This window comes from Macaca mulatta, chromosome 17 (assembly GCF_049350105.2).
Source record: "Macaca mulatta isolate MMU2019108-1 chromosome 17, T2T-MMU8v2.0, whole genome shotgun sequence".
Lineage (NCBI taxonomy): Eukaryota > Metazoa > Chordata > Mammalia > Primates > Cercopithecidae > Macaca > Macaca mulatta.
In genome coordinates, this window is record NC_133422.1 from 31,709,637 (window position 1) to 31,730,197 (window position 20,561).

Genomic DNA, 20,561 nt, shown 5'->3' on the forward strand with positions numbered 1-20,561 from the left:
CATAACTATGCCTTTTTTTCATACTTTGACCCAAAATAATGCCATTTTGAAATAAAGTTCAAGCTTTGATACACTCTCAGCTTTTTAATATCCATACAATATAATTCATTTGTCTGTATAGCATAGCTTGAAATGCCTTTGTAAAGAGAACTCAAGATAGAACTTTTACCTGAGGGGAAAATCTGTCTCTAAATAGTCCTAGTTCTAACATTCAACCAGAGGTCTTACTCCTTTTCTGATGCTTAAGGACAGTTATGTTATCTCTCCCTTAGGTTTGTTCCAAGCTAAATGATGTGATACCGTGCATAAGCATCCAGTAGAGACAGAACAGGGACCCCTCTTAAGGGCCTGCTTGGATCTTCCCATGCATAGTAATAAAGGAAAAATCTTGAGTCTCTTCAAAGGAAATTCCAGGTACCTAGCTAGCCTCAAAACAGTAAATTGAGCAGCCTGGAATAAAGAAAAAATGTTTGATTCCCTATAGAAATGAAAGATAACATCTTGACATGTTGAATGTTTTAGAAACACAGATCCATACCAGATAAAAATGCCAACCACTGTAACGGGGACCTCAGATAAGGGGAAACAGGACTGACTCTAACCACAATTCTTTGTTCTAAATTTCTTCCTGAGGGGCCTAGAGAGAATCATGCCCACAGGCCAAATCTAAACATGCCTTTCTGCTGACCCCAGGTTTTTAGACAAAGCCCTACTTTATCCATTGCAAAGCTCTGAATCTACCTATGACCTGTAAGCCCCTGCTTCCAGGTAACCACCTTTTTGGGCCAAACCAATTATAACCTCCATGTATTGATTTATGATTTTGTCTGTAACTTCCACTTTCCTAAAGGGTACCCCTGCCATTAAAAACCCTGTCTTCCAGCTGGGCGCAGTGGCTCACGCCTGTAATCCCAACACTTTGGGAGGCCGAGGCGGGTGGGCTGAGGCAGGAGAGCCTCTTGAGTAGCTGAGATTACAGGTGCCCACCACCATGCCCAGCTAATTTTTGTATTTTTAGTAGAGGTGGGGTTTCGCCATGTTGGCCAGGCTGGTTTTGAACTCCTGACCTCAGGTGATCCGCCCACCTTGGCCTCCCAAAGTGCTGGGACTACAGACCTGAGCCATCGCGCCGGGCCTAAAAAAATTTTTTTTTTTGGGGGGGATACCAAATTTATTTATTTGAAGGAATGGTACAAATCAAAGAACTTAAGTGGACGTTTTGGTACAACTTACAGAAAAGGTAAAGGATACCCCAACATGCATGCACTGCCTTAGTGACCAGGGAAGTCACCCCATGGCTATGGGGAAATTAGCCTGAGGCTTAGCTTTCATTATCACTGTCTCCCAGGGTGTGCTTGTCAAAGAGATACTCTGCCAAGCCTGATTCGGGTGCTCCTATCTTGCGCAAGTTGGTCACGTGGTCACCTAATTCTTTGATGGCTTTCACCTGCTCATTCAGGTAATGTGTCTCAATGAAGTCACACAAATGAGGGTCATTTTTATCAGTGGCCAGTTTGTGCCGTTCCAGTAGTGACTGATTCACATTTTTTTCCAAATGCAATGCACACTCCATCGCATTCAGGCCGCTCTCCCACCCCAGTCCTCATAGTCTGGTTTCTTGATATCCTGAAGGAAGATTCGGCCACCTAGTTGTTCTACAGCTTCATCAGTTTCTCGGCATGTTCCCTCTCCTCATGAGATTGGTGAAGAAAGTATTTGGCAAAATTCTTCAGGGCCACATCATCGCGGTCGAAGTAGCAAGACATGGACAGGTAAACGTTGGAGGCGCAGAGCTCCAGGCTGATCTGGCGGTTGATGGCGGCCTCTGAGTCCTGGTGTTAGTTCCGGCGCACCTGCGAGGTGGACGCGGTCGTCATGGCGGAGGCTAAGGCCAGGCGGCGGCGGCCGTGGCTGCACGGCGCAGGAGCGGCGGCGGGGGCCTTGGGGCGGTCCAAGGGCGCGGTGAAGAGGTGACGGAGGCCTGGCTATGGGCGGGATGGGGGACGAGGGCTGGGTGCCGTCCGAGCACTGTTGAAGCAGGAAACCCCGAAGACTCTCTGCGAAGAACGTCTGGCCTAAAACATTTTTAAACAAGCAAGAAAGGATTCAGTTTACCACTCATAAATTTATCTGAAACTAATCCTGAAGGTTTTATTCCAGTGGGAAAAACAAAAAATCTAGCCAGGCATGGTGGCACATACCTATAGCTCCAACTACTCAGTAGGGTGAGGCAGGAGAGTCACTTGAGCCCAGGAGTTCAAGGCTAGTGTACACTGTGATCATGCCTGTGAATAGCTCCTATACTCCAGCCTGGCAACATAGCAAACCCTGTCTCTGAAAGAAAAAAAAAAGTAAGTCTGAGATGTTAAGAAAAGGGTTAGCCACGGGAGGAGGATTTGCTCCTAGTGTTACTGGATCTCCAACCTCCCCCACGCCATTTTTTCCCTTCCTTGGAGATCTAGATGGTTCACGCCCACAGCTGCCCTGCCCTGCTGATGGTTCTCTGGTCATTCCAACTGCGGCAGTCTCTCACTGCCTGCCTCTTCTCAGGATGCCACCTCTGCTGCCAGTGTGGGTGGGTGGACGTGGTGCCCCCCCATCCTGCTGCTACTGCTGTTGCCAGTTTTTCCCTCAACTGCTGCCAAAACACATCGTGTGTCTTTTTATTACTATAAATTGATAAAAGTTCAAATGTATGAACTTAAAAGTTCACTATTTAGCTCACAATTACATAATTACAAGTAATTAAAATTTTACTTTTTGTGAGTTTTATACCATAGAACCACTTTAAAAATAATTTTTCCTTAATAATAAAGTAATATATGCTCATTATAGAACATTTGAAAACAAAATTGCTCCATTCCTGTTCATCAGCTTGCGGTACAAAAGGAAATCTCATTTGGTCAATATTAAATTAGATGGTTATGTAGCCTGGGCACGGTGGTTGATGCCTATAATCCCAGCAGGTTGGGAGGCCAAGGTGGGTGGATCACCTGAGGTCAGGAGTTCAAGAGCAGCAGGGCCAACATGAAATCCCGTTTCTACTAAAAAAAAAAAATACAAAAAATTAGCCAGGCGTGTTGGCGGGCGCCTGAAGTCCCAGCTACTCAAGAGGCTGAGACAGGAGAATGGCGTGAACCCGGGAGGCGGAATTTGCAGTGAACTGCGATCGCACCACTGCACTCCAGCCTGGGAGACAGAGTGAGACTCCGTCTCAAAAACAAAAACAAACAAAAAGAAATTATAATAAAAATTGAATAGAAACAATTTAATGTAGTTCAATTTACTGTACATGTGTTGTTGAACAATTTGAAGATTTCTTTCAGATACCCATGACACTTCAGAGTGTAACTTCTAAAAATAAGCTTGTGCTTCCCTACAAAACCCAAAATATAATTATTATACCTAAGAAAGCAATTCCCTAAAAAAACTAATATCAAGTCTATGTTCAGATTTCCCCAAGTGCCCACAAAATGTTTTTTATAGCCCTTCTTTTTCTGATTCAGAATCCAATCAAGACTGATGCATTGCACTTGATTATGGCTTCTTTTATTCTACATTAACCCCACATACCCTTTTGTTAAAAATGACATTGACTTTTTAAATTGATGGGGCCGGTTCTCTTGTAGAATGTAGATTGCCCTTTATTTTTTTCTGGACTATCTTTTCAAGGATGTTTAGATAAAACAGCCTTAGAAGGTGAAGACATCTCCCTCTGCAGCAAAGTAATTTAAAACCTTTTTATTGTAAAGAGCACATAAAATGTACCATTGTTAATTGTAGAGTTCAGTAGTGTTAAGTATATTCACATTGTTGTGGAACCCATCTCCGAAACGTTTTCATCTTGCAAAACTGAAACTCTGTACCCATTAACCAACACCTCCCCATCTCCCTCTCCCTCCAGCTCCTGGCAACCACTATTCTGGCTTTCTGTTTCTAGGAATTTGAGCACTTTAGGGAACCTCACATGAGAGAAATCACACAGTATTTGTCTTTTTGTGACTGGTTTATTTCACTTAGCATGATGTCCTCAAGGTTCACTCATGTTGTACCATGTGTCAGTATGTCCTTTGTAAGGATGAATAATGTTCCATTGTATATTTACAACATACATATTGTATGTTGCAAATATGCCACATTTTTCTTACCCATTCATTTATCATTAAACATTGGTAATGCTTCCATCTCTGGGCTATTGTGAATAATGCTGCTATGAACATGGCTGTACAAATATTTCTTTGAGATCCTGCTATCAATTCTTTTGGTTATATACCCAGAAGTAGAATTACTGGATCATATGGTTATTTCTATTCTTAGTTTTTTTGAGGCACCACCATGCTGTTTTTCACAGCACAACACCATTGTACATTCCCACCAACAGTGTACAAGACGGTGTACTCTGTCGCCCAGGCTGGAGTGCAGTGGCGTGATCTTGGCTCACTGCAACCTCCACCTCCTGGGTTCAAGCAATTCTCCTGATTCAACCTCCCGAGCAGCTGGGACTACAGGCACATGCCACCACGCCCGGCTACTTTTTTGTATTTTTAATAGAAACGGGGTTTCACCATGTTAGCCAGGATGGACTTGATCTCCTGACGTGATCCACCCTCCTCGGCCTCCCAAAATGCTGGGATTACAGGCGTGAGCCACCGCACCCAGCCTAACTTGTATTTTTAGTACAGACAGGATTTCACCATGTTGACTAGGCTGGTCTTGAACTCCAGCCTCAAGTGATACACCCACCTCGACCTTCTAAAGTGCTGGGATTACAGGTATGAGCCACCGCGCCCAGCCTCATTGTGTTTTTGGTTTGTGTTTCCCTAATCATTAGTGAAGTGCTTGTGGGCATGTGTATATCTTCTTTGGGGCAATGTCTTTTCAGATCTTTTGCTCATTAAAAAAAAATTGAGTTGTTTTTAATTGAGCTGTAGGAGTTCATTGTATGTTTGTATATTAACCCCTTGTCAGATGTTTGATTTACAAATATTTTTTCTCATTCTGTGCATTGCCTTTTAACTCTGTTGATTGTGTTTTTTCATGCACAGATCAAGTCAGATTTTAACATTATATATTAGCTTCTATAATTTGATATTTGAACACTTTTTCTCATACTGATCACCTTGGTTTCTAATAATATCAAAATATTTGCTTTCTCCTAAAAATACACAAAATAGTCACAAAATCAAAGTGCTATATTTACTACCAAAAATAAGATACAGTATGAAGTTCAATATGTCTTTGAAATTCTTTTTGTCCTTAGAATATACAGTGGTAAGATGTATATCTTATACAGTATTCAAAATTCATTCAAAATTCTTGTCTCTGTGTGGCTATATTACCAATTCAATATAGAGTTTGGGTAATTCATTTATTTCAGTCTGTTTTTAATTTTAGTGTTTGCTTGGCTTTTCTTTTCTTTCCTTTTCTTTTGACATGGAGTCTCGCACTGTCACCCGGGCTGGAGTGCAATGGCATGATATTCGCTCACTTCAACCTCTGCCTCCCAGGTTCAAGAGGTTCTCCTGCCTCAGTCTCCCGAGTAGCTAGGATTACAGGCATGTGCCACCACGCCCAGCTAATTTTTTGTATTTTTAGTAGAGATGGGGTTTCACTATGTTGGCCAGGCTGATCTCGAACTCCTGACCCTGTGATCCACCTGCCTCGGCCTCCCAAAGTGCTGGAATTACAGGCGTGAGCCACCATGCCTGGCATTGGTTTTTCTTTAAATATGTAAAATAGTTACATGGATTAAAAAGAAAATGTCCGCCGGGTGCGGTGGCTCAAGCCTGTAATCCCAGCACTTTGGGAGGCCGAGACGGGCGGATCACAAGGTCAGGAGATCGAGACCCTCCTGGCTAACACAGTGAAACCCCGTCTCTACTAAAAAGTACAAAAAAACTAGCTGGGAGAGGTGGCGGGCGCCTGTAGTCCCAGCTACTCGGGAGGCTGAGGCAGGAGAATGGCAGGAATCCGGGAGGCGGAGCTTGCAGTGAGCTGAGATCGGGCCACTGCACTCCAGCCTGGGCGACAGAGTGAGACTCTGTCTCCAAAAAAAAAAAAAAAAAAGAAAAAGAAAATGTCTATAAAAATATATATTCAGAAAAGTTTTGCTTCCATTCCTATCTCTTTTACCCCATTCCCCAAACTCCTACCCCAGAGGTGGTTTATTTGACCTTCCAGTATATATTTATGCAAAAATAAGCTACATATTTATACGTTTATATTTATATTCTTATTTCCCTCCATTCCTTACACAAAATATAACAATACTGGAATCTTGAAGCACCTTACTTTAAATGCATGAATCTTAAACTCTCTTTCTACTTAAAAATATCTGCTCCCAGCACTTTGGGAGGCCGAGGCGGGCGGATCACAAGGTCAGGAGATCGAGACCACGGTGAAACCCCGTCTCTACTAAAAATACAAAAAATTAGCCGGGCGCGGTGGCGGGCTCCTGTAGTCCCAGCTACTCAGGAGGCTGAGGCAGGAGAATGGCGTGAACCCAGGAGGCGGAGCTTGCAGTGAGCCGAGATCGCGCCACTGCACTCCAGCCTGGGCGACAGAGCGAGACTCCGTCTCAAAAAACAAAAAAAACAAACAAAACAAAACAAAACAAAAAAAATCTGCAAATAAGGGTCATAATAACCTCATGAACTTAAGAAATTGTTTGTTCTAAACAGTAAATTATGAATACCTATTTAAAAATAAGATGGAAATGAAGGATATTCATTGTATCATCATGGAAATGTATTACTATCTTACCTTTGTTGTTCTTATTCTCCTTCCCTGTCTATGGTAAATATACAGCTGCCTGAGAGAATGGATTTACAAGCCTATATTCCCATAGTACTTGGCTCATAAACCAGTTTCCCATTCATCTCATTGTTTTACAGTTATTTATATATCTTTTCCCCCAATAGTGTGTGAGCTCTGAGAGCAGGGATCATATATCCTATTCTTTTTTGTATGTCAAGCCGCATGCTACAGGGGAAAGTTCATTGTCTTTGGAATCTTGGCTGTATCACTTCCCAGCTGCATGAGTTTGTGCATGTTACTTCACCACTGTGGACTTCAGTTTTCTCATTTACAAAAAAGTAATATCCTCTTGCAGGACTCTTGATAACACTAAATGAGACCGTGTAAGTAAAGGGCCCCATGAGTGATCCAGCATCCTCTGAGCTTCCAACGCTATGGGGCCAATATTTTGTTTGTTCCTAGATTCAACTTCCCTTTCCACTGTGACATTAGCTCTTTTGATAAATTCTACATACGTATTTGTTTATTGTCTGTATCCCAACCAGTCAAAACCACCATGATATGCCTGTACTTGCTCTATTGAGAATAGATGTTCTTTGTTTCCAATTTATAGCAAAGATGGAGTTAGTGTAGGGGGTGAGTTGGTAACATCTGTTTCACAACTCTAGGGAGCAACATTCTCACAGACCAGGGTGAAAGATGGCCCCTGAGACACTGTGCAACTTGACAGCCTGGCTTTCTATCCTCCAACCTACACACCTATCTGTTTCTAAGCCGTTTTTTACTACTTTTTCTTTACCTCCTCTACCTGTGCTTAGGAACTCATGCTTTCCCTTTAGCATCGAGCTTCTTGGAGAATTTACTTACTCCATTGCTCCTCTTTTATTAGCAATTTCCTTCCTCTTTTCCATTCACTCTTCAATTAATTGCAGTCTAGCTTTTGGTTTCCCTAGATTGAAACACATTCCAGAAAAATCAGTTTAATTTCAAAGCCTTTGCACTTGCTCACTGAAACTTTTCATCGCTCTAAAACATTGGATTCATACCTCTCCCAACCCCAATTCCATATCCTCCTTACCTGATTTATTTTTTCAGAGCACTTATTCAATACATTAAATCTTCACATATTTATTTGCTTATTGTCTGTGTTCCCTGCTAGAATGTAATCCTAGAAGGCAGGGATTTTCCTTTTTTTTTTTTTTTTTGACACAGAGTCTCACTCTGTCACCCAGGCTGGAGTGCAGTGGCATGATCTAGGCTCACTGCAAGCTCCGCCTCCCAGGTTCATGCCATTCTCCTGCCTCAGCCTCCTGTGTAGCTGGGACTACAGGCGCCCACCACCACGCCCGGCTAATTTTTTGTATTTTTAGTAGAGATGTGTTTTCACCGTGTTAGCCAGCATGGTCTCAATCTCTTGAACTCGTGATCTGCCCACCTCGGCCTCCCAAAGTGCTGGGATTACAGGCATGAGCCACCATGCCTGGCCAGGATTTTTATTTCCTATTTTGTTCACTGCTTTATTCCCAGTGCCTTGAATAGGAGATGCACCTAATGGGTGCTTCATGCATATTCACTGACTTGAACAAATAAATGCGTTTTCTTATCTCCACATTCATTGTGTCCTTTTCCATGTCCTCCTTGACTTCGCAGGGACACTTGACACTTGCTTCCGTGTACTTCCATGACCACACTCTCTCGTGGGTTTCCTCCTGTTTTCATACCACTTTCTTATTTCCCTTTGCCAGCTTCTTTTCTTGTTACTCTTAAATATTGGCCTGTGTTGTCCTTGTTATCTTTCTCTTCCTATTCTATGCTTTTCCAGACAAGCTTCTCTACACTCGGGGATTCAAATACCACCCACAAGGTGAAAATTCTCAAGCATATATTTCCAGCTCTTGAATGTGCTCTTCCCATCATTGAAATGGCCCCTCCCGTCTTAAATCACAACACAGTTTTTTTCTCCCCAGACTGCTCTGTATTTAGGTTAAGAACCAACACACAACTGATTCCCCAAGTCAGAAACTCAAGAGTCACCTTGAACTCCTTGCTCTCACCAGCACTCTGAAGCAGTAGGACACCAAGCTGCCCATGTTATCCCGGCTCGCTCTCTGCCCACTGCACCATCTTATCATTTCTAGCTTGTCCTGTTTCACTCACTCTCTAAAATTCCCTTGCCTCTGTCTTGCCTTCCTCTAATTCATCCCACACGTGGCAGCCAGAGCATTCATTTAAAAATGCCAAACTGCTCATGCTTCTCCCCTTAAAGAGTTCCCCTTTTTGTGATTCTTAGCTGTCTGCAGAAATCATCCAAACTTCTTGGCACAGTATGGAAGGCCCTTCAAGATCTGTCACATCCTCTACCCTGACACAAATATTCTGCATATGGTATGGACTACTTATAATTCTTTAAAGAAGCCACACTCCTTCTTATCTCCTTTGTACGTGCTATTCCCAGTGTACTTTGTACGTGCTTTTCCCAATGCACAGATGCTCTTCCATGCTTTGTCTATCTGGTGACTCCTACTCAGGTCTTCCCTGATATCCCCAGGCAGAAACAGAAGATTCCTCTGCGTCCTCTCCTACAAGTACCTCATTTACAGCACTGATTGCATTGGCAGGAATTGCTTTTCATATGTCTATCTTCCTGAAGCATCTGTGAGCCCCAGGAGGGAATAAACTTCATCCTAACCATCTTTTTGAATTTTTTTCTTGGCACAGAATGTTTATTCCAGTATATTAAGTTGAACAATAAAAATACTACTCTTCATCATCACCTCACATTTAACATGAAATTCTCATTTAAAATGTTCCCAAGATACTTTCTCGGTGGTCCAGCATTGGGTGGTTGTTATTCAATGCAGAAAGGGAGATGCCACCTAAATGTGGTGGCAGAGTGTGGCTTGTCACCCACCAAGAAGCCCGAGTTATTGTCTCTTGACCTCTATGGACTTTGTGAGGCATTTAATCCTTCAGGCTTCAGTTTCCTTAACTAAAATGAGGAGCGGAATAACCTGAGTTCTGAGATTAAACAGAAAAGTGGAACTAAAGCCTCAGCCATACTCTGTTTTGGCAACCAATTTATAAGCTTTACCATCCTAAAATAAGCTCTGTGTATTTTATGCAATTATAATTTTGTATATTCATTTAATGTGTACCGGAGTTGTAGGCAGTCATTTTATTATTTTCATTTTTATATTTTTTAGAGGCAGGGTCTCACACTGTCATCCATCCTGGAGTAGTGGTTTGACCATAGCTCACTGCAACCTTGAACTACTGGGCTCACGCAGTCCTCCTGCCTCAGACCCCTGACTACAGGCATGCGCCACCATGTCTGGGTAGCAATGAAATCTCACTATGTTGTCCAGGCTGGTGACAAACTCCTGGACTCAAGCAATCCTCCTGCCTCAGCCTTCCAAAGTCCTGGGGTTATAGGCATGAGCCACCACGCCCGGCCATAAGTGGTCATTTTAGATCCTAAATTCCGTAAGGGCCGAAGGCCGTTTGACTCTCCACATATGGTTGAGTAGAGTACCTGCACTCCATATGTATCGGCTGAACTGACTTGTATAGTGTTCAGAACACCTTCATAGCAATTTCGGAAACACAAGATGAGAAGCAGATTTGCTGTGATTTTAGTTATAAATAGCAAGGAAAAAATGTTTTTCTCCTGGTAAATGAAAGGCACCAGTTTATCCAAAGGACTGAGAAAGGATACTGATGCCTTGATCTGCTAAGTCCAAATCCTTTTGGTAAAATAGGGGTGGACAAATGGAAAAACCTGCCCTAGATGCCTTTGTGATATTTTCGTAATGCTCAGAGTAGGTGCTCTGTAAATACCTGTTGGATGAATGTTGCGTGACTGCAGTTCCTCTGTAGCTTTAAAGAGTTCCTAAGAGCAGCTAGCCATATCCCTTAATAGTACCTTTCTGCTGACAGCAGCCGGCTGTGTATGCTGTTAGTACAGTTGCGAGATGATGAAGCAGGAGAGAGGTCAATTCTGAATAAACATCTAGGAATTTAGTAAGAGAAGTTGAGCAAAGAGCTGCATAAAACAGCTGTGGATACCAGTTAATGTAAACTTCATTCAGCTATACTAACTTTTTGAAAAACAAAGGCTGATGCCTGGTTACCTGAGCACTGACTCAGGCCCACAGGTGAATTTTGGACAAAACATTTTATTTTGAATTATTTTTTGATGGGCCAATACAATCCAGTTTTCCAGAGTTTCTAACACTCTCTATTATCTGGCTTTACTCATTTACATAACCTGTGAATCTCCTCTTCCTGGTTTAGAGGAAAATTGAAACTAGAAAGAGAAATCTTTGGATGGCAAACTGGTCTGAATTTACAATTTAGTTTTCAGAATTGGTTTAACCAAGCTTTCAGAGCGGATGGGCATGTTTCTTTATCTGATTTGTCTTAAAGCTTTGTTTAGTGCTACGATCTGTGAAAGACTTAAAAAAGAAGGGCTCATGATGAGTAATTGTCCAGGGCCCCTTACAGATAGGCATATTTTCATTAATTAAGAATTGTTAGGCCGGGCGCGGTGGCTCAAGCCTGTAATCCCAGCACTTTGGGAGGTCGAGACGGGCAGATCACGAGGTCAGGAGATCGAGACCATCCTGGCTAACACGGTGAAACCCTGTCTCTACTAAAAAATACAAAAAACTAGCCGGGCCAGGTGACGGGCGCCTATAGTCCCAGCTACTCGGGAGGCTGAGGCAGGAGAACGGCATGAACCTGGGAGGCGGAGCTTGCAGTGAGCTGAGATCCGGCCACTGCACTCCAGCCTGGGCGACAGAGCCAGACTCCGTCTCAAAAAAAAAAAAAAAAAAAAAAAAGAATTGTTGACTGGGCGTGGTGGCTCATGCCTGTAATCCCAGCACTTCGGGAGGCCAAGGCCGGCAGATCACGAGGTCAGGAGATCAGACCATCCTGGCTAACACGGTGAAAAACCGTCTCTACTATAAATACAAAACAATTAGCCGGGCGTGCTGGCAGGCACCTGTAGTCCCAGCTCCTTGGGAGGCTGAGGCAGGAGAATGGCATGAACCCGGGAGGCGGAGCTTGCAGTGAGCCAAGATCGCACCATTGCACTCCAGCCTGGGCAAAGAGTGATAATCTGAAAAAAAAAAGAAAAGAAAAGAAAAGAAAAAGCAAGGCTGGTAAAACCACGGCAAGGCTAGGGGATGACTGCAAATTTTGGATAGGCTAGGAGCCATCCTGAGACGGTTTTGTTAGGGTTGGTGGTGGTGTGCTGATGATAGGACATGCTAACAGAGGACAAGAAGGGTGACAAGATCCAGCTGGAATCAGCTGGGCCTTGAAATCAACCTGTAGAATGGCAAATCCATGCAGAAGTAGCTGCAAGTCCATATACTACTTACATTTAAGATATTCTAGGATGTTAAAGAAAGAATTTGCCAGTGTTTGTACAATAACTCAGGACCACTATTTTTATTTCTAAATATTAAAGCTAAATGGGTATCCTGTGGGCATTGAAAGGTTAACTCCAAAGACACTGGTCTGCTTGGCGTCTACATTAGGCCACTGGTATAAATAATGCCAGCTAACAAGCGTTGAGGCATTACCATGTGTGAGGCACTGGTGAAGATACTTCATGTGAATTTCATAATTTAATCTTTTATTATTGTGGTAAAAAATACATAACGTGAAAGTTACCATCTTAACAATTTCTTTTTTTTGTTTTGAGATGGAGTCTCGATGTCGTTGACCCGGGCTTGAGAGCAATTAGGCAATCTCTGCTCACTGCAACCTCCACCTCCCGGGTTCCAGCAATTCTGCCTCAGCCTCCCACCACCACGCCCCGCTAATTTTTGTATAGAGTCTCGCTCTGTCACCCAGGCTGGCGTGCAGTGGGGCAATCTCGGCTCACTGCCAGCTCCACCTCCCGGGTTCGCGCCATTCTCCTGCCTCAGCCTCCCGAGTAGCTGGGACTACGGGCACCCGCCACCACGCCCGGCTAATTTTTTGTATTTTTAGTAGAGACAGGGTTTCACTGTGTTAGCTAGGATGATCTCAATCTCTTGACCTCGTGATCCGCCCGCCTTGGCCTCTCAAAGTGCTAGGGGTGAGCCACCGCACCCGGTCTCTTTTTTTTTTTTTTTTTTTTTTAAGATGAAAATTCATTTGTTTTTGGAGATGCCATAAGCTCAAATTCTACTTCCAAAATATGTTTCAATCTGCCCAGGTCTTTTCATCTCTAGCCTAATGGCATGTCTGTCTCTCTGAAGATTTACTACAGGAGCTTCTTCTGTTCCCCTTTTTCTTTTTTTCTTTTCTTTTCTGTTTTTTTCTTTTCTTTTTTTTTAGACAGAGTCTCGCTCTGTCACCCAGGCTGGAGTGCAAGGGCGCAATCTCGGCTGACTGCAACCTCTGCCTCCCGGGTTCAAGTGATTCTCCTGCCTCAACCTCCTGAGTAGCTGGGATAACAGGCACCTGCCACAATGCCCAGCTAATTTTTGTATTTTGTTTTTAGATGGAGTCTCACTCTGTCCCCTGTCTGGAGTGCAGTGGCGCGATCTCGGCTCACTGCAACCTCTAACTCCCTGGTTCAAGTGATTCTCCTGCTTCAGTCTCCTGAGTAGGTGGGATTACAGGCACGCACCACCACGCCCAGCTAATTTTTGTATTTTTAGTAGAGACAGGGTTTCACCATGTTGGCCAGGAAGGTCTTGATCTCATGACCTCGTGATCTGCCTGCCTTGGCCTCCCAAAGTGCTGGGATTACAGGTGTGAGCCACTGCACACCACTGTGCCCAGCCTAATTTTTGTATTTTTAGTAGAGACGAGGTTTCACCAGATTGGCCAGGCTGGTCTCGAACTCCCAAACTTGGGTGATTCACCCACCTGAGTTCCCAAAGTGCTGGGATTACAGGTGTGAGCTACTGCGCCCAGCCCCTTCCCCTTTTATATTTGCATTCCCTCCACAGAAAATAATGAACCATATGACTCTACTTCCTAAAACTATTCATCAGGTGCACATGCTTAATGTGGCCTACTAGGCTGTTCTTAACTGGACTCCAGCCATCCTCATCACCTACTACTATTCTTTTCAAACACTGTACTCTAGTCACATGGTCTCAAGTTCTTCAATACAGCAAAGCTTTTCTTCCTCAGGGCCTTTGCATATGCTGTTCCTCTTACCTACCATTCTCTTTTCTCCACTGTTTAGTCTATTCTATAATTACAGTTACATTTCACTTGTTTTGTCTATAGGTTAGAAAAGTTAAAAGCCAATAAATAGCATTTAAGAAATTATTTTGTGCATATGAGTCATTACAAAAACAAGTAGTGGCCAGATGTGGTGGCTCACGCCTGTAATCCCAGCACTTTGGGAGGCTGAGGTGGGCAGATCATGAGGTCAGGAGATCGAGACCATCCTGGCTAACATGGTGAAACCCCATCTCTACTAAAAATACCAAAAATTAGCCGGGCATGATGGCGGGCACCTGTTTTCCCAGCTACTCGGGAGGCTGAGGCAGGAGAATGATGGCATGAACCCGGGAGGCGGAGCTTGGAGCTTGCAGTGAGCCAAATCATGCCACTGCACTCCAGCCTGGGCAACAGAGTGAGACTCCACCTCAAAAAAGAAAAAAAAAAAAAAAAAAAAAAAAAAAAATCCCGCTCTTAGGTATTTACCCAAGAGAAATAAAAGCATATGTCCACAAACAGACTTGTACTTATATATTCGTAGGACTTTATTCCTAATAGCCTCAAGTTGTAAACAACCCAAATTCTGTCAGCAGAAGAATGGATAAACAAAGTTTGCTATACTGTACAGTATACTATTAGTCAGCAAAGCAAGAGAACCTTGAATACATGCAACAACGTGAGCCTCCAACATAATATATTGAACAAAAGAGGTCAGATAATATATTAATAGAAGAGCGCTTATGGTATGATTTTTTTTTTAATTTTTTTTTTTTTGAGATGGAGTCTTTCCCTGCGGTCCAGGTTGGAGTGCAATGGAACGATCTCCGCTCACTGCAACCTCCTCCTCCCAGGTTCAAATGATTCTCCTGCCTCAGCCTCCTAAGTAGCTGGGATTACAGGTGCCCGCCACCACACCCGGCTAATTTTTGTGTTTTTAGTAGAAATGGGGTTTCACCATGTTTGCCAGGCTGCTCTGGAACTCCTGATCTTGTGATCTGCCATCCTCGGCATCCCAAAGTGGTGGGATTACAGGCGTGAGCCACCACTCCTGGCCATGGTATGATTCTATCTATGTAAAGTTAAAAGCCAAGTAAACCAATCTATAGCTATGGAAATCAGAACAACTATTGCCTCTGGGTGTGTGTGTGTAGGGCGTGGACATTGGCATCAAAGGGCACAAAGGAACTTCCAGGGGTGATGCAAACGCTCTGTATCCTGCTTTGCGTTACAAAGGTGTATACATTTGTCAAAACTCATTAAACTGTAAACTGAAGAGCTGTGCTTTTTATTGTGTATGAAATATATCTCAAAGACTAATATGATCTTATGCTTTTGTAACTTGGCTGCTCAAAAAAGACAGTTTCAAGAATCAAGTCCAATGAATCATTTTATTTTCTTTCTAGCTTCCTTCACTTCTCCTGGATCATACTCAAAGCTCATGTATGTTATTAATGAGAGAGGTTATCACACATGCTTCCCTATAGGACTCCTATTTTACATGTTATTTTATGATCTTACACATTTCATTTTCAAGCCTACATCAAATTAGAAGTAGCTGAAAAGTACAATGTGGCACATTGGTAATAGTGAGTATACCTTGAGATACCTTGACAGTGAAGGTGAAAACTAAAACCACTAAAAGTATGACCTAAGAATTAAAAACGAGTGTGGGCCTAGAGTAATTGAGACACGAATCAGACATGGCTATACATTTTTCTAGACAAAGGGCATCACATTTTATAATAGCATTCTTCCAGAAATGTTAAATAAAATGTAATATACTCTATTTTAAATGTGAGGAAGGATAAATACAGGATAAATTCCACAGAGAACAGTTTTGAAAATATTTTTGTTTTGGTGCTGAAAGGGGTGAAACATCAGCTATCTGGATTAATCCAGGCAACGATTAAAGCCACTCCATGGTAGAGTCTGGGACTGATGGTAAAAGAGCAACCTTCAAGAAAATGACTGACATTAAACAACTATGTGGAGCTTCAGGCAACTAAAACGAGTCATGCAATACCAACAGGCAATGACTTAGCACCATGACTGCCCACATGTCATTCTCTTATTGCTGTAATGATGCTGAATGATTCAGAGAGTATGTGCTTTCCTTGAGTCACATGAGTGTGAGCACTTCACAGGGTGAGGCCATAAAAAGGTCTTGCTAGTTCTTCTGAAAGCAAACCATTCTAAATGGGCTCTCAGAGAGTTTTCTGGATTATTTCTACTCTATATTTATTTTTGTTTTGATTTTTTATATTTTTTAGACAGAGACTCACTATGTTGGCCAGGTTGGTCTTGAACTCCTGGCCTTAAGTGATCCTTCCACCTCAGCCTCCCAAAGCACTAGGATTGCAGGAATAAGCCACCATGATGGGACAATTTTTTTTTTTTTTTTTAAGAGACGAGGTCTCACTTTGTCACCCAGAGTGGAATGCAGTGGTAGGTCATAGCTCCCTGCAGCCTGGAATTCCTGGGTTTAATCAGTCCTCCTGTACCAGCCTCCCAGTTAGCTAGGACTACAGGCCCAAGTCACCACACTCAGCTCAGTTCTCTGAAGATTTGATCATTGAAATTTTCCAGTAAACTTGAAAAAAAAGAGAGAAAAAAAAAACTAATTAAACTTCCTACAACAAATACTGTACAAGGAGAGGTAAAGTATTAGAGACACTTTGTTGTGTTGAAGAAGAATCTTGATGAGTAGAATTTTCAAATAAGAGAAAAAGGCAGAATGGCCAAGAGGAAGAGACCTTCTGATTTTAAAGACTAAAGAAAATCTTGCTGAAATTAGATAGCATAATGAAAAGGAGAACCCTCCTAGTTTGAGGTATTGCATCCCTGAACTCAGATTTCCATTTTAATTAGATGCTGTATTTCTGCAGGAATGAAGGCCCCAAGAAAGAATTCTCACAGGGAGGCAGATGCTGTTGGAAGGAGAGAGCCTGGAATGTCCGTAGTGGTCAAGAGAAATGTGTATGTGGGCATGTGGGAGGGTATCAAGGGAAGTGATCACTGCCAAGCTGATTTGTTTTTTAACTGCCAAAGCGTTCCCGGGATATTCTTCCTGGTTGCTAGGATTAGAGAGCTGGTAAGTTTCAACAATATGTCTATCTATTCCAAGTACAAGCATTTTTTTTTGGTAAACATATTTTTAATTCTAAAAAGACAAGGTTAAGATTAAGGAAACTTTGAAACAAAATGACCACTCACAATTCCACTACTCTTTAGTAGGTGATATGGAATTTTTGTGTTTTCTTCTAGTGTAAACACTCCCTTTAACAAGACTTTTAGGTGAGTTTCCTGTTGGCATAATATCTGTTAAAGCAGCTTCTAACGCCCAACAAGCTGGGAATAGTTCTCCAGTCCTGCATCACTCTGCCTTTAGGTGGAAAGTTGAACTTCAGAGATAAATTATTAAAACCTGCAAATAAAATTTCATGACTATTTTCAAGATTCTCCGTTTCCACAACTGCTGATCAGTGACTGTGTAGCTTGCTGAAGTAAAGGAAGGTAAACATTGTGGGTAAGAGAACCTCTCCATAGCTCTCCAGAAGGGGCCGAAGGGTCACCATCCTAACTCACTGTTTAGGAAGCAAACTGAGCCCCAGAAAGGTTACAGAGGCAGTAAGTGCTAGAGCTCAGACTCAAACCACGGTGTTAAAAAATAAAACTTAAAATTTTAAATAACGTTAGACTATGGAAAAGTTACAAAAATAGTGCAGAGAGTTTATGTCTAACCTTCACCCAGCTTTCCCTAATGTTAATAATTACCCAGCCATAGTTAAATGATCAAAACCAGAAAATTAACTTAATTCACGCTAGTACAATACTATTAAATTACAACCCTAATTTGAATTTTATGAGTTTTCTCCCTTGTGTCTTTTTTTTTTTTCTGTTGGATCTGATTCAGAATCCCATATTGCATTTAGGTACCACTTGTCAGTCTTCTCCAATCTGAGAGATTGTCTCACACTCTGCCTTCCAAAACCCTGACCCTTTTGAAGAGTCAGGGTCAGCACTTTGGGAGGCTGGGGTGGGTGGATCACCTGAGGTCAGGAGTTCAAGACCAGCCTGACCAACATGGTGAAACCCCATCTCTATTAAAAATACAAAACAATTAGCCAGGCATGGTGGCGCATGCCTGTAATCACAGCTACTCCGGAGGCTGAGGTAGAAGAATCACTTGAACCCAGGAGGCAGAGATTGTAGTGAGGCAAGATGGTGCCACTGCACACCAGCCTGGGTGATGGAGTGAGACTCTGTCTCAAAAAAAAAAAAAAAAAAAAAAAATGGCATCTGTCAGGTCTCTCCACTGTAAACCTACTATGTTTTCCTTTGTGATTGATAGATACTTTGGAGGAGATACACTGAGCCTATGCCAATATTCTGTTTTACCTCAAACTTTCACCCAATGATTTTAGACTACCAGTAGATTTTGCCTGCAACAATTATTATTGTGTTGTCTACTGAACAATGACTTTGTATTTTCCTCATATCTCCTGCATTTATTAATTACAATTCTCCTGAATGGCAGAAGTATCTCTTCCCCCCATTCATTTATGTATTTATTCATTCATTTATTTATTTATATTGATATGTATGGAGTGATGGATATTTATTTTATTCCACTAGTTTAGAATCAAATACGATCATTATTTTCCTGGTCAAATTGTTCCAACTTTGGCCATTGGAAACCCTTTAGGTGGGGTCTTGTATGCTTTTGATCCTGTCATTGGGGAGTAGCTGTTGTTGTTTTGAGTCCTTCCTTATTTTGTGACATCACAAGATTTTCCTGCTCAATTAGATTTTCCCCAACTCAGTCCTAGAATCAAGCACTTTTCCAAGGAACTCTATGAACCAAGACCTTCTGATGTAAAACTCTTGTGCTCCTTCCATTGGCTCACGTTATATCTAAAACAATTTAGACTTGAACCCTTTACAAAGTTTTTCAAAAATATACTGCAAATACAGGTGGAGTTCATACTTGTTGAGTTTGTTCTAGTCGTCAAACATTGTTTATGTTACTCCCAGTGCTCCTCCGTCCACCCTATTTGTACCACCAGGATGATCCAGACATGAGGAAGATGAGAAGATATGGAAGTGGATTAAAGTGTAGACAAGGGTATGGATGTAAACAGAGGTGATGTGGATACAGATGATGACATGGATAGCGAGGCTGTGAGAATTCCTAGATGGAACTCAAATATACACACGTAAATTCTTTTTTCTTCATCACTATGCAAATAAAAACTAGAAGGCCTTTAAAAGCAAGTCCAGAATTTCTGAACTTTAAATTTTTCTGGCTCTTCTTGACTCTGCCTATAGAGAAAGTGCTCTTCATGACTTCAACTTTTCTTCTTTCTCTCTCCCCACCTCAAGTTGCCTCCGTCAGCTGTCTGGGCTGGTTTACGGGGTCATGGCAAATGTCCTTCTTGATGAATCTCACGCACTCACTGGATGTATATTATTATATGCCTTGTATTAGGGATGAATAAAATTAAACACATGGATGTCAGATGAGAACAGAGTTAAATTCACAGAAATTAAGAGAAAGACTGGAAACAAACAAAAAAAAACCCCTCTAGATTTCCAATCTTTGCATAAATAATAGGACTTCACACACACACACACAAAATCCTAGAAAAACTATTCCAAATAGATGAGTATGAAATATCTGCAGTAAGTCCTATCTTCCATTTCAGAATCTAAGAACACTTGAGAGTAACAACTGCACGGTTTCCTGGGGTATGTTATGAGCACAAGATTGTTTTTCTGCCTTATGAATAGTAATTCTATATATTTTCTGTAAAGGTGACACTATACTTTTTCTATGTACTTGTCGGGGTGTGTGCATGTATGTGCATGGTGTGTGTGTAAGACAGAGATAGAGGAAAGGGGGAAAGAGAGAGAGATAATGTACTAGTTTCTTATTTTTACAGGAAATTTAATACGTGTCAGTACAAATCTAGACTGAGACTGACTCATTTGGCAGGAAGAATACGTTTACATGCAAGAGTAAAAACAGAATGGGGTGAGATCTCAAGAAAAGGGAGTGAGAAGGCAGTTTACAATTTAAGATATGAATAGAGATGCCTTATTAAAATTATTTTCGGCCAGGTAGGGAGGCGTTGGCTCACGCTTGTAATCCCAGCACTTTGGGAGGCCAAGACAGGCTGATCCCGACATCAGGAGATCGAGACCATCCTGGCTAACACGGTGAAACTCCATCTCTACTAAAAATACAAAAGAAATTAGCCGGGTGTCGTGGCAAGCGCCTGTTGTCCCAGCTACTCCGGAGGTTGAGGCAGGAGAGTGGTGTGAACCCAGGAAGGGGAGCTTGCAGTGAGCCAAGATCGCGCCACTGCACTCCAGCCTACACAACAGAGAGAGACTCCGTCTCAAAAAAAAAAAACAAAAAACTCCACTGTTAGATATTTACCCAAGAGAAACAAAAGCATATGTCCACAGAAAGACTTGTGCTTAAATATTCATAGGACTTTATTCTTAATAGCCCCAAGTTGTAAACAATCCAAATTCTGGCAGCAGAAGAATGGATAAACAAAGTGTGCTATACAGTACAGTGTACTATTAGTCCACAAAGCAAGAGAACCTTGAATACATGCAAC

General features: G+C 42.2%; 1 pseudogene; it reads right to left on the reverse strand.

The window, feature by feature from the left end:
• Positions 1–1,182: 1,182 nt before the first annotated feature.
• On the reverse strand, positions 1,183–2,070 carry LOC694123 (ferritin heavy chain pseudogene; annotated as a pseudogene).
• Positions 2,071–20,561: the final 18,491 nt, after the last annotated feature.